Source organism: Arachis hypogaea, chromosome 11, assembly GCF_003086295.3.
Source record: "Arachis hypogaea cultivar Tifrunner chromosome 11, arahy.Tifrunner.gnm2.J5K5, whole genome shotgun sequence".
Taxonomy (NCBI): Eukaryota; Viridiplantae; Streptophyta; class Magnoliopsida; order Fabales; family Fabaceae; genus Arachis; species Arachis hypogaea.
The window spans coordinates 99,476,641-99,489,428 of NC_092046.1; the positions used below are offsets into that span (position 1 = coordinate 99,476,641).

Consider the following 12,788-nt stretch of genomic DNA (forward strand, 5'->3'; position numbering starts at 1 on the left):
AAATTCAATTTACTTTAATTCCATTCGATGCCTTGATATGCTTGTTGAGTGATTTCAGGTTCATAAGGCAAGTATTGGATGGAAGAGGTGAGGAGAAAAGCATGCAAAGTGGGAGAACTCATGAAGAAATGAAGGAACCGCAAAGCTGTCAAGTCTGACCTCTTTGCACTCAATTGACCATAACTTGAGCTATAGAGGTTCAAATGAGGCGGTTTCAGTTGCATTGGAAAGCTAACATCCGGGGCTTCGAATTGATATAAAATTTGCTGTATGGTGCTTCGCATTTAGGGGCGTGCAGGCGCCATGTATGCGTGCGCGCCGCTGCTGCTCGTGGCCCACTAAAGACGAAATCGCTGGGGGAGATTTCTGAAGCACTTTGGGCCCAACCCAACTCATTTCTAATGCTATTTCATGCAGAATTCAAGCTTGGGCAAGGGGGAGCAATTGTTTGTATCATTAGCATCATGTAGGTTAGTTTCTAGAGAGAGAAGCTCCCTCTTCTCTCTAAAATTAGGTTAGGTTAATCCATCTTAGATCAAGATTTTGATTATTGTTCTCATCTTATTTCTTTTACAATTTCTTGTTTCTACTACTCTATTCTTCTTAGTTCTCTTGTTAATTTTACTTTTATGTCTCTTTTATATTTATGAATGCTCATGTTGAATTTGTTTATATTTAATGAAATTTAACGTTTGATATTCTTTTATTGATGATTTGAGTTGTTGATTTACTTTTCTTGCAATTGGTAGTTGGTAGTTTTATTATTCTTGCATTTTTACTATGCTTTCCTTTTATGCCTTCCAAGTGTTTGACAAAATGCTTGGTTGGTCTTTAGAGTAGATTTTGAGCATTCTTGGCTTCGAAAGAGTAATTAGGCAATCTTGAGTCATGAAAACCTGACTCATGTTGGTGATCTAGAATTGTTAGTTAATATCATTTCCATTAACTCTAATCTTTTGCTAATTCAATTAGTAAGTTGATTAGGACATTTGGATTGAGATTAACTAGTCTTGCTTGACTTTCTCTCATGGAAGATAACTTATACTTTCTTCCAATGTTGGAGATGACGAAATAAGATAAATTCTTGTTTATTATTGTGATATGATTAATTAGTCTTGTATGACATTCTCCCTGTGTGAAGATGACATGATACCTTCTTTCATTTGTTGGAGTTGACTAAATAGGGTGAATTAATCATTGTATGACTAGGATAGAAAGCCTATGATCTCAATTCTTGCCATGAATGTCTCTCTTTATTACTTGCTTTCTTTAGTTATTTGCTTGATTTACTTTCCTTGTCATTTACTTTATCGCCACTTTTATCAACCAAACCCCCCTTGTACTTCATAGCCAATAATTGACCACTTCATTGCAATTCCTTGTGAGACGACCCAGAGTCTCAATACTTCGGTTAATTCTCATTAGGGTTTGTACTTGTGACAACCAATATTTTTTATGGGAGGATTATTTGTTGGTATAGAACTATACTTGCAACGAGAATTCATTCATTTTGTGTGAAATTCTATACCGACACGACAATTTTCATCTATCACTAATCAACTATCAGATTTCTCATCTCGGATGAAAAATACCAGGCACAGCTACCGCACGGCTAATCATCTGTCGGTTCTCACTTGTGTTGGAATAGGATCTCTCAATCTTTTTGCAACTGTCACTGCGCCCAACATTTGTGAGTTTGAAGCTCATCACGGTCATCCCATTCCAGATCCTACTCGGAATACCACAGACAAGGTTTAGACTTTCTGGATCTTAGGAATGCTGCCAATTGGTTCTAGCCTCTACCACGAAGGTTCTAATCTCACGGATTCGAATGCTCTGTTGTCAGGAAGGGCAAGTCGAATCTGTGGATCAAAGACCCAAGAGATACACACTCAAGCTGTCGCCCAATGACTACATTAAGCTCAGATAGAATGTGAGTGGTTGTCATGCACGCGTTCATAACATTGAGAATGATGATGAGTGTCACGGATCATCATATTCTTTATATTGAAGTACGAGTGAGTATCTTAGAACAGAAGCAAGCGTAATTGAATAAAAAATAATAGTAATTGCATTAATCTATTGAGACACAGCAGAGCTCCTCACCCCCATCTATGGGATTTAGAGACTCATGCCGTAGAAGATACAATATGAGATGTAAAATGTCACACGTTACAAAATGAATCCCAAAAAGTAGTTTTTATACTAAACTAGTAACTTAGGTTTACAGAAAATACCTGAAATTATAGAAAAATACACAAACTCATAGTAAAGTCCAGAAATGTGATTTTTGCATAAAAACTAATAAAAATATAATAAAAAGTGACTAAAATATGCTAAAAACTACCTAAAAATAATGCCAAAAAGCGTATAAAATATCCGCTCATCACCACACCAAACTTAAACTGTTGCTTGTCCCCAAGCAACTTGATAAATAAAATAGGATAAAAAGAAGATAATGATGCAATAACATCTAAAAGTCTTCAATAAAGCTCACAATTCAAATTAAATATGCGGGGCTTATAGCTTTTTGCTTCTGAACAGTCTTGGCATCTTAATTATCCTTTAAAGCTCAGAATGATTGGATTCTTTAGGAATTCAGAATTCAGATAGTGTTATTGACTCTCCTAGTTTTAGTTTTGTTGATTTTTGAACACAGATACTTTATGAGTCTTGGCCGTGACCTTAAGCATTTTGTTTTCCAGTATTACCACTGGATACAAAAATGCCACAGACACATAACTGGGTGAACCTTTTCAGATTGTGACTCAGCTTTGCTGGAGTCCCCAGTTAGAGGTGCCCATAGTTCTTAAGCACACTCTTTTTGCTTTGGATTACAACTTTAACCGCTCAGTCTCAAGCTTTTCACTTGACACCTTTATGCCAGATGTACATGGTTAGGGACAGCCTGAGTTAGCCTGATCATGCGCCCTCCTCTTGCTGGGGTTGTTTTGAACTTGAGGTCCATCCATCACCTTTTTGGTGATTGGGCGTTCAACTGGGATATATTCATCCACACCCATCTTTACCCCGCATCTTTACATAACAGACTAATCAACCTTGGGTAAGCCAATTTGGCATCAGTGGATTCCTTGTTTGCAAATATGTAAATTTCACCAGGGATCAGCTCATGAATCTCTACCTCTTTCCCCAGCATAATACAGTGAATCATTACTGCCCTCTTGACAGTGACTTCAGAGCGGTTGCTGGTTGGGAGTATAGAATTCTCAATAAAATCCAGCCAACCTCTAGCAACTGGTTTGAGATCTCCTCTCTTTAGCTGGTTTGGGACACCTTTTGTATTAGTAATCCACTTGGTTCCAGGGAGGCATTTGTCCTCTAGAACTTGATCTAGCCTTTTATCTTTGGCCATTCTCCTATTAAAGGACTCTAGATCATCTTGTAGTTGAGGAAGCTTGAGAACTTCTCTCACTTTGTCAAAGTGGAAGTAGATAATCTTCCCTCTAACCATAGTCTGAAAGGAATGGAAAGCAGTTCCCTCTAATCTTTGCTTATCCACCATCCACAGATTTGCATAGAATTCCTGGATCATGTTTCTTCTAACATGTATCTCAGGATTAGCCAGGACTTCCGAGCCCCTGTTTCGAATCTGCTCTTGGATCTCTGGGTATTCGTCTTCTTTTAAATTGAACTTAACTTCCAGGATCACTGATCTTCTGCACACAATTTTGAAGTAATGGTCTGCATGTTCTTTGGTGCAGAAATTCTCATGCATCCAAGGATGTTTTGGATTGGTTTCTTTCTTTCCTCTTGAAGTGGGTTGTTTTTCTTTAGGGGCCGTGATCTCAGTCTGTTTTAGCTCTGTGATCATGTAAAATCACGCCAAACTTAGAGGTTTGCTTGTTCTCAAGCAAAAGAAAAGAAAGAAGAGGAATAGAGGGAGAGAAGGATTTGAATAATGGGTCAAGGAGGTTGGTCGAATGTATATTTAAAAAGGAGGGAGGGCATGGGTTTCGACTTTTTAGAAAAAGATAAGATAGAAAGATCGGATTGATAAAAGATAAACATGATATAAAAAAGATAAGATTTTAAAATTTTAAAAGAGATGAAAAAGATATGAGGAAGTTAAATCTGAATTTTTGTTGATGCATCTAAGAAATAAAAGATAATATGGATGAATTAAAAAGATTTAGAAAGAAATTGGAAAGATAAATGAGTTTTAAAAATGTTTTGAAAAAGAATTGAAAAAGAAAAAGAATTTATAGGATTATTAATTTTTGGAAATAAAAATTGAAAGATGAATATTTGTAACATTTTTATGCAGAAAATTATGAATTAAAACATGAAAATTTGAAAAAAATTGAATTGAAAATGAAATTACCTCCCCATTGCTGTTCTGGCGTTAAACACCCAGAATGATAGCCATTCTGGCGTTTAACACCCATCTGGTAGCCATTTTGAGCGTTTAACGGCCAGCCAGGGTAACACCAGAAATCCTTTGTTACTGGGTTTTTTTCTGAACGCCCAGGATGCTGCTGTTTCTGGCATTAAACGCCCAGAATGCTGCCTATTTTGGTGTTTAACACTCAGAATGATACCTTTACTGGCGTTAAAGACCCAGAATGATAGCCATTCTGGCGTTTAACGCCCAAAATGCCTCTTTACTGGCGTTTTAACGCCAGTGAGTTCTTTTTCTCTGTGATTCCTCTGCTTTATATTCTGAACCTTCATTTTTCTATATTTTTTCCTGAAATGTATTAACAAACATAAATAATAAAATTAAATAAAGTTATATAATTGTTATAAACATCTAATTTTTGCTAATGGCTGGGTTGCCTCCCAACAAGCGCTTCTTTACTGTCTTTAGCTGGACTTTACTGAGCTTTAATTTAGTCCCAGTTTTGAGCATTCTTGCTCAACATTGCCTTCAAGATAATGCTTGACTCTTTGTCTATTAACAATGAAGTTTTTGTTAGAGTCAATATCCTGAAGCTCTACATATCCATATGGTGACACGCTTATAACCACATATGGTCCCTTCCTCCGGGATTTCAATTTCCCAGGGAACAATCTGAGCCTAGAGTTAAACTACAGAACCTTCTGTCCTGGCTCAAAGACTCTAGATGATAGCTTTCTGTCATGCCACCTTTTTACTTTCTCCTTATAAATTTTAGCATTCTCAAAAGCATTGAGTCTGAACTCTTCCAGCTCATTCAACTGGAGTAATCTTTTCTCTCCAGCTACCTTAGCATCAATGTTTAGGAACCTCGTTGCCAAGTAGGCCTTGTGTTCCAGTTCCATTGGCAGATGACAGGTTTTTCCATACACAAGCTGGTATGGAGAGGTCCCTATAGGATTCTTGAATGTAGTTCTGTATGCCCATAGAGCGTCATCCAGACTTCTTGCCCAATCCCTTCTACGGGTACTTACAGTCCGTTCCAAGATTTGTTTTAGTTCTCTATTTGAGACTTCAGCCTGGACATTTGTCTGTGGATGATATGGAGTTGCCACTTTGTGGTTAATTCCATATCGGATCAGAGTCAAGCTATTTATTGCAGAAATGAGTTCCTCCATCACTGATAAGTACCCTAGGGACACCGAACCTGCTGAAGATGTGCTTCTGGAGGAACTTCATCACTGTCTTAGTATCATTAGTGGGTGTTGCAATTGCCTGTACCCATTTAGGTATATAGTCTACTGCCACCAGAATATAAGTGTTTGAATATGATGGTGGGAAAGGCCCCATGAAGTCAATACCCCATACATCAAACAACTCAATCTCTAAGATCCCTTGCTGAGGCATGGCATAACCATGAGGCAGATTACCAGCTCTTTGGGAGCTGTCATAGTTATGTACAAACTCTCGGGAGTCTCTATAGAGAGTATGCCAGTAGAAACCACATCGGAGAACCTTTGTGGCTGTTCGCTCACCTCCGAAATGTCCTCCATATTGTGATCCATGGCAATGCCATAGGATCTTCTGTGCCTCTTCTCTAGGCACACATGTACGGATTATTCCGTCTACACATCTCTTAAAGAGATATGGTTCATCCCACAAGTAGTACTTTACATCAGAAACCATTTTTTTTGTTTGCTGCTTACTATACTCTTTGGGTATGAATCTCACAGCTTTATAGTTTGCAATGTCTCCAAACCACGGTATTTTCTGAATGGCAAAGAGTTGCTCATCCGGAAAGGTTTCAAAGATCTCAGTAGGAGGGAGGGACGCTCCTACTACTGGTTCTATCCGGGACAGGTGATCAGCTACTTGGTTCTCTGTCCCTTTTCTATCTCTTATTTCTATATCAAACACTTACAGAAGTAACACCCATCTTATGAGTTTGGGTTTTGAATTCCGCTTTGTGAGGAGATATTTTAGAGTAGCATGGTCAGTGTACACAATCACTTTTGATCATACAAAATAAGATATGAACTTGTCAATGGCATAAACCACTGCAAGCAACTCCTTTTCTGTGGTTGTGTAATTCTTCTGCGCGTCATTTAAAACACGGCTAGCATAATAAATGACATGCAGAAGCTTGTCATGCCTCTGTCCCAATACTGCACCAATGGCATGGTCACTGGCATTACACATTAGTTCAAATGGTAATGTCCAGTCTGGTGCAGAAATGACTGGTACTATGACCAGCTTAGCTTTTAGAGTTTTGATGCTACGATTTTAAGAAATTGCACGATCGGCAAAAATTCCTTCCGGCAAGTGCACCGGTTATCGTCAAGTAAAAACTCACAATAGAGTGAGGTTGAATCCCACAAGGATTGGTTGAGTGAGCAATTCGGATTAGAAGTGTGTTCTAGTTGAGCGGAATCAAGATTTAGATGAGAATTGCGGAATGTAAAATTGCATGAATTAAAGAGCGAGAAGCTAAATTGCTGAAATTAAAAAGGGATCGGGGTGATTGCATGAATTTAATTGCAGAATGTAAAGAGAAGTGATAGATCAGAAATGGGGAATTCATTGGGTTTCAGGAGATATTGAGATCTCCGAATCAAACATTTTTTTTTATCCCTTCCTCAACCAATGCATTCATTGAATTTTGCTTGGCAATCTTATATGATTGGATCCCAATCCCTTGGCTCACCAATTCTCTCTAAAAACAAACAAATTCCCAATCCCTTGGTTTAAATGTTCATAAGAAGAGATGATGCTCGATCACTGATTATACCACACAGTTTCATGAACCACAATTTGGTAGGATTACATGTCACAATATCCATCCAAACCCCAATCCAATTCACTGTGAGAAAGCTTCTCTAGCATGAATCCTCCATTCCTTTCCCAAGGTTCCGAAGGATTCCAATTATGGATAGTTTCTTTCCCAAGACAACTAACCAATGGAATTAGATCGAGAAGCTTTCTAACAAAATTCAAGAGAAAAGATTGAAGAAGAAGATAAAAACTATTATTGATTCATTGAATTACAATAGAGCTCCCTAACCCAATGAAAGGGGGTTTAGTGAGTCATAGCTCTGAATTCAATTACAAAAAGTATGAAAACTAGAAAAAGTGATCCCCCAAAATTCCCCCCCGAGTGCCAACCAACTTAAATTCTATCCTATTTATACACTTTCTAAATTGAGCTTCTGTTGTGTTTCTTGGGCTTTGAGGCCTTTCCCTGATTTCCTTTTGCTTTGGGTTTATGATCCATAATCCTGATGAGGCTGCTGATCCAATTCTGTAACATTCATTGAGCCAACTTAGTGATAATCAAGTAATGACACATGACTCAACAATTTGAAATTCCAGACTCATCAATTCTTCAGGCCCAATCCTATAAACCATGATATTCAATTGGGTTTCATACCAGAGTACGTTTAAGTTAATGTTTGTGCTCAAATGCTAACTTAAACTGCAATATCTTTGGCCCAGAAACCTTTTCAATTAGTGGCGTTTAAGTTGCAGTTTAAGCTTAAACTGCAACTTAAACGTTGGACACTCCTGGAGGTGGTATAATTCAAGCACGTTTAAGCTTCAGTTTAAGGTTAAACTGAAGCTTATACGTGGAAATGGAAGAAGGCAAGTCTGGAGTGTGGAGTTGTCGAACACGTTTAAGCTTCAGTTTAAGGTTAAACTGAAGCTTAAACGTGGAAATGGAAGAAGGCAAGTCTGGAGTGTGGATTGTCGAACACGTTTAAGCTTCAGTTTAAGGTTAAACTGAAGCTTAAACGTGGAAATGAAGAAAGCAACACTGGAGGAGAATGGTCGAACACGTTTAAGCTCCAGTTTAAGCTTAAACTGGAGCTTAAACGTGGAAATGGCTCCCTGGTGCATTTCTCATTTCTGGCGTTTAACTTCCAGTTTAAGGTTAAACTGGAGGTTAAACGCCACTTTCAGCTTTTCCTCAGCTTTCATGATTTTGGCGTTTAAGCTCTAGTTTAAGCTTAAACTGGAGCTTAAACGCCACTGATAGTTCCCAGCATTATATGGCTTGGTAGTTTGAGTTCCAGTTTAAGCTTAAACTGGAACTTAAACTCCACATGTGATATTCAAGCTTCCTTTATTGATTTTGTTGCTTCCTTGCCTAGCCTCTTCTTCCCTGAAATCATCCAAACAACTGCATCAAAGTCTTGCAAAATTTCATGAGAAATCTTCCATTCATAGCATTCAAGTAATATAACTAAAAACTCATGGAATTTGCATCAAAATCATACTGTTTGGATGGTTCATTGCTTTGTTATTCATTTAACCATTCTTGGTTACTTTAAGCTCAAGAAAATGCATAAAACAACTAAAACTAACAGAAAAATGCTAGTGAAACTAGCCTAAGATGCCTTGGCATCACAACACCAAACTTAATGCTTACTTGTCCCTAAGCAAGTCCTGAGTTATTTGAGAGGAAAGTATGAAACAGAAAGCAATTACATTGGCTATATTAGCAAGCATTTGAAGTTCATCAAAAGGGTTTTATGCAGAAAGTTGCAGCATCACTTTTTCATTCTTATCAGGTAAGATTATCACTTTTTCATTGCATCCATCAAACACTGCTATGGCCTCTTGTTATTCTTATGTCCTTGGCACTTTTCTCTTCTTTGTTTTTCTTTTCTTTTTCTTAGAGCTCCTTTGCTCCTTGTTTGCTTAGTGTCATGTGTTGCACAAGCCTTTGGCATTTTCTTTTTCTTATCAGTGCACTACACATATCCACTACAGGCATTTTAGTTCACATTTCTTCTTGAGACATTGGTGCCCAGCACCTCTTTGTGTGACTAAATGTTTTGTATTTAGGTTGCTCTTGATAATGGACTTTTGGTTGATAATCCCGGGTTAGTTAACCCAAGTTACCAAGTGTTGAAACACTCCTCAGAACCTATTCATCCAAGCATATCCTTAATACATAAACACCACAGGCATTTGTCTCAGATCCATAGACAGTATTCAAACTTCTACACAAAAATGATAATTCTACACTCAATTTCCAGTGATCTGACTAAACAATCAAGCATGCATACCACCACTTAATTCTACTTGATTTGTCACTAATTGAGCCAAGCTACTTTTGTTCAAACTTTTCTTTTATTTTTGGAAACAGAACAAGCATGGCAAGCATTTGTTTAAGAAGGTGAAGTTATATCCAAACATCTAGGCATTCGTTTTATTCAAAGCAGTAAACAGACACTCATACTAAAAACTTCACATTCCAGAAAGATTCAACAATTACAGTTTAAACCAGAACAAGCATGCTTTTGTTTGCCTTTTAAAGAATGGTCAAGGAGCACCACCACCTTGTGAAATTTCTTGTTTTCTCTTTGTTGCCAGGAAATAATTTGATTTCTCCTTCTTCTCCTAGTTGTTGCTTCATGTTCTTTCTCAGATCCTTGTTTTCTTTCCTGCAAAGAGTGATGAAGTTGCTTGCTTCTCAAGCACTTGAGTGGTTAGCTCAACTATGTATGGGCAAGTGTCTGAGTCTTAAGTTGGTGTGTGAACACCAAACTTAGTCTCCTACTTACTCCTCTGCTCTTTGAGTCCTTGAATTCTCCTTGGAATGAAGTTGCTGCTAAGGATTTTAAGCATTCCTGTGATTGCTTAGAATGGTTGTTCCTTTCATATAATTCAAAGGTTGTTGTGTTCAGTTGATCTGTGTGGTGGAACACCAAACTTAGAGTCACACATTCCCCTTTGAATTATTGATCCACGAATTCATTGTTTGGTGTGAAACACCAAACTTAATTCTTTGCAATGCACAGAAACTACTTCACCTTTTTATTGAAACAAATAAAAGAAACAGCAAGGGAGTATTACCTCAGGTTGGGTTGCCTCCTAACAAGCGCTTCTTTAACGTCACTAGCTTGACGGTTGCCCCTTGTTAGGGTGGATTGTAGTGCTTGATGTCCTCTCCTCTCACTATGAAAACGTCCCCATTTGATTCCTTCATGATTTCCAAATGTTCCATAGAAAGAACTTTCCTGATTGTGAACACTTGAGGGAGCTGGGAAGGAATGGTTTTGAGGCCAGGTGGGATTGGCAGATAATGACTTGATATCACTTTATCTCCCGAAGAGAAACCTTCAGTGGGAATTTTCTTGTTTCTCCACCCTCTTGGCAATTTCTTTACAATTCTTCCCTTTCTCTTGAGGATTTCTTCATTGACCCTTATGCCAGGAGGATCCTTCTGATCTGTTTCTATTGATTCTTGTGGCTTTAACTCTTGCAATTCTTGTTTGCCTTCCAAGGACTGTTTCAGAGTTTCAGCTGCTGGATTGCTTTCCTCCAAACACAGATGGCTACTATCATCCTTAGGCTTTTCAGGTTCTGGTTCAGGCTCAGATGCAGGTTTGAAAACATTGAAAATGAGCTGTTCATCATGTATTCTCAAAATTAGCTCTCCTTGTTCTACATCTATGAGCGCTCTAGCAGTGGCTAGAAATGGCCTTCCCAGAATGATAGGGTGTAGGTAGCTTTCCTCCATGTCCAAAATGACAAAGTCTGTGGGGAAGAAATAATTTCCCACTTTCACCAGCACATTCTCAACTACCCCTTCAGCTTGCTTCTGAGTTTTGTCAGCCAGTTGTATGATTACATCAGTGGATCTCACCTCATTCAGTTGTAGCCTCTTCATAAGAGTCAGAGGCATCACATTTATGCTAGCTCCTAGATCACAGAATCCTCTGTCAATTTTTGTTTCCCCTATGATGCAGGGGATATGAAAACTTCCTGGGTCTGTTTTCTTAGAGACTATGTCCTTCTTGATGAGGGCACTGCATTCTTTGTTCATTATTACAGTTTGTCCTCCCTTCAAAACTCTTTTCTTGCTCAGCAATTCCTTTAAATACTTGATATGTGTAGGCATCTGCTGGAGAATCTCAAGAAAGGGAATATTGATATGGAGAGACTTAAATGTCTCTAAAAACCTTGAATAGGTTTTCCCTTTTTCACCTCCTCCTAACCTCTGAGGAAATGGTGCTTTTGGTTGGTATGTTTCCAGCATGCCTTTTTGCAGTTCCTTGGCTTGCTCAGTTTCACTTTCCTGCTTAGCTTCTTCCGCACCTTCCTTCAAGATTTCTGGCTCCTGTTCTGAGGGTCTGATTCCTTCTTCTTCTGAGACTTCCTTCAATATGGTGATGGCCTTGCATTCTTCCCATCTCACTCCCTTTTGTTCCCCTTTAGGATTCTTTTCTGTGTCACTAGGGAACACTGCAGTTGACTTGGGGCCTGTTGAGATAGCTCTCCTACTTGAGACTCCATCCTCTTGAGTTTTTCACCATGGTTCCTTAAGGTAGATATCACATCATCCCTAAAGCTTTTCAACTCACTTATGTCCTAACCCATGTTTGCCAGCATTCCTTCTATCCTGTTTAATTGATCTTGAAATTGTTGGTTCGGATTAGGTTGGGTAGGTTGATTATTTTGGCCATGATATGATGGTTGGGAGTAAGTGTTTTGTGTGGCTTGGTATAATCTTTGGTTGGAGTTTTGGTATGTGGACTTGTTATATTGGTTTTGCTGGTTTCCCCACCCAAAGTTTGGGTGGTTTTTCCAGCCTGGGTTGTAAGTGTTGGAATGTGGATCATATGGTTGCCTTTGTTGATTTCCTACATAATTGGCCTCTTCCCAATCACCTCCTTCAGTGCTTACTTCCTCTTGATCTTGTGTGTGTATTGCATCCACTTGCTTTGTTTCTAATTTCCTGGTGAGCTCTGCTAGTTGCTTGGCAAACACCTTGTTTTGGGCTAAAATTGTATCAACATGGTTCAGCTCCATGACTCCCTTAGTGTTGTGTCTCTCTGAAGCATAGTAGTACTCATTCTCAGCCACTGTCTCAATCACTTCAATGGCTTCTTCCACAGTCTTTTTCCTGTTCAATGAACCTCCTGATGAATGGTCTACAGCCTTCCTTGATTCATAAGAAAGTCCATCATAGAAAATATGCAATTGCACCCAGTCATGGAACATGTCTGGTGGGCATTTCCTTGTCAAATCCTTGAACCTCTCCCATGCCTCGTAGAGAGTTTCACCATCTTGTTGTCTAAAAGTCTGAACCTCAGATCGAAGGCTATTGACCTTTTGTGGGGGGTAGAAACGTGCCAGAAACTTGCTTTCCACCTCATCCCAAGTTGTTAGGCTCCCCCTTGGGAATGATTCCAGCCACTTAGCTGCCTTGTCCCTAAGTGAAAATGGGAACAAGAGCAGTTTATAGGTATCTTCCTGGACTCCATTGGACTTCACAGTGTCGCAAATTCTCAGGAATTTTGTGAGATGTTGGTTTGGATCTTCATTAGCACTCCCACCAAATGAACAATGATCCTCCACAAGTGATATTAGCTGTGGTTTGAGTTCAAAATTGTTGGCCTGAATGGGTGGTTTCTGAATGCTG

At 38.8% G+C, this 12,788-nt stretch overlaps 1 non-coding gene across 1 annotated transcript; it reads left to right on the forward strand.

The window, feature by feature from the left end:
* Positions 1 to 12,362: 12,362 nt before the first annotated feature.
* On the forward strand, positions 12,363 to 12,469 carry LOC112724622 (small nucleolar RNA R71). Its single transcript, XR_003163777.1, has one exon. It is a non-coding gene; the product is annotated as a small nucleolar RNA R71 (small nucleolar RNA).
* The last annotated feature ends 319 nt before the right edge of the window (positions 12,470 to 12,788 follow it).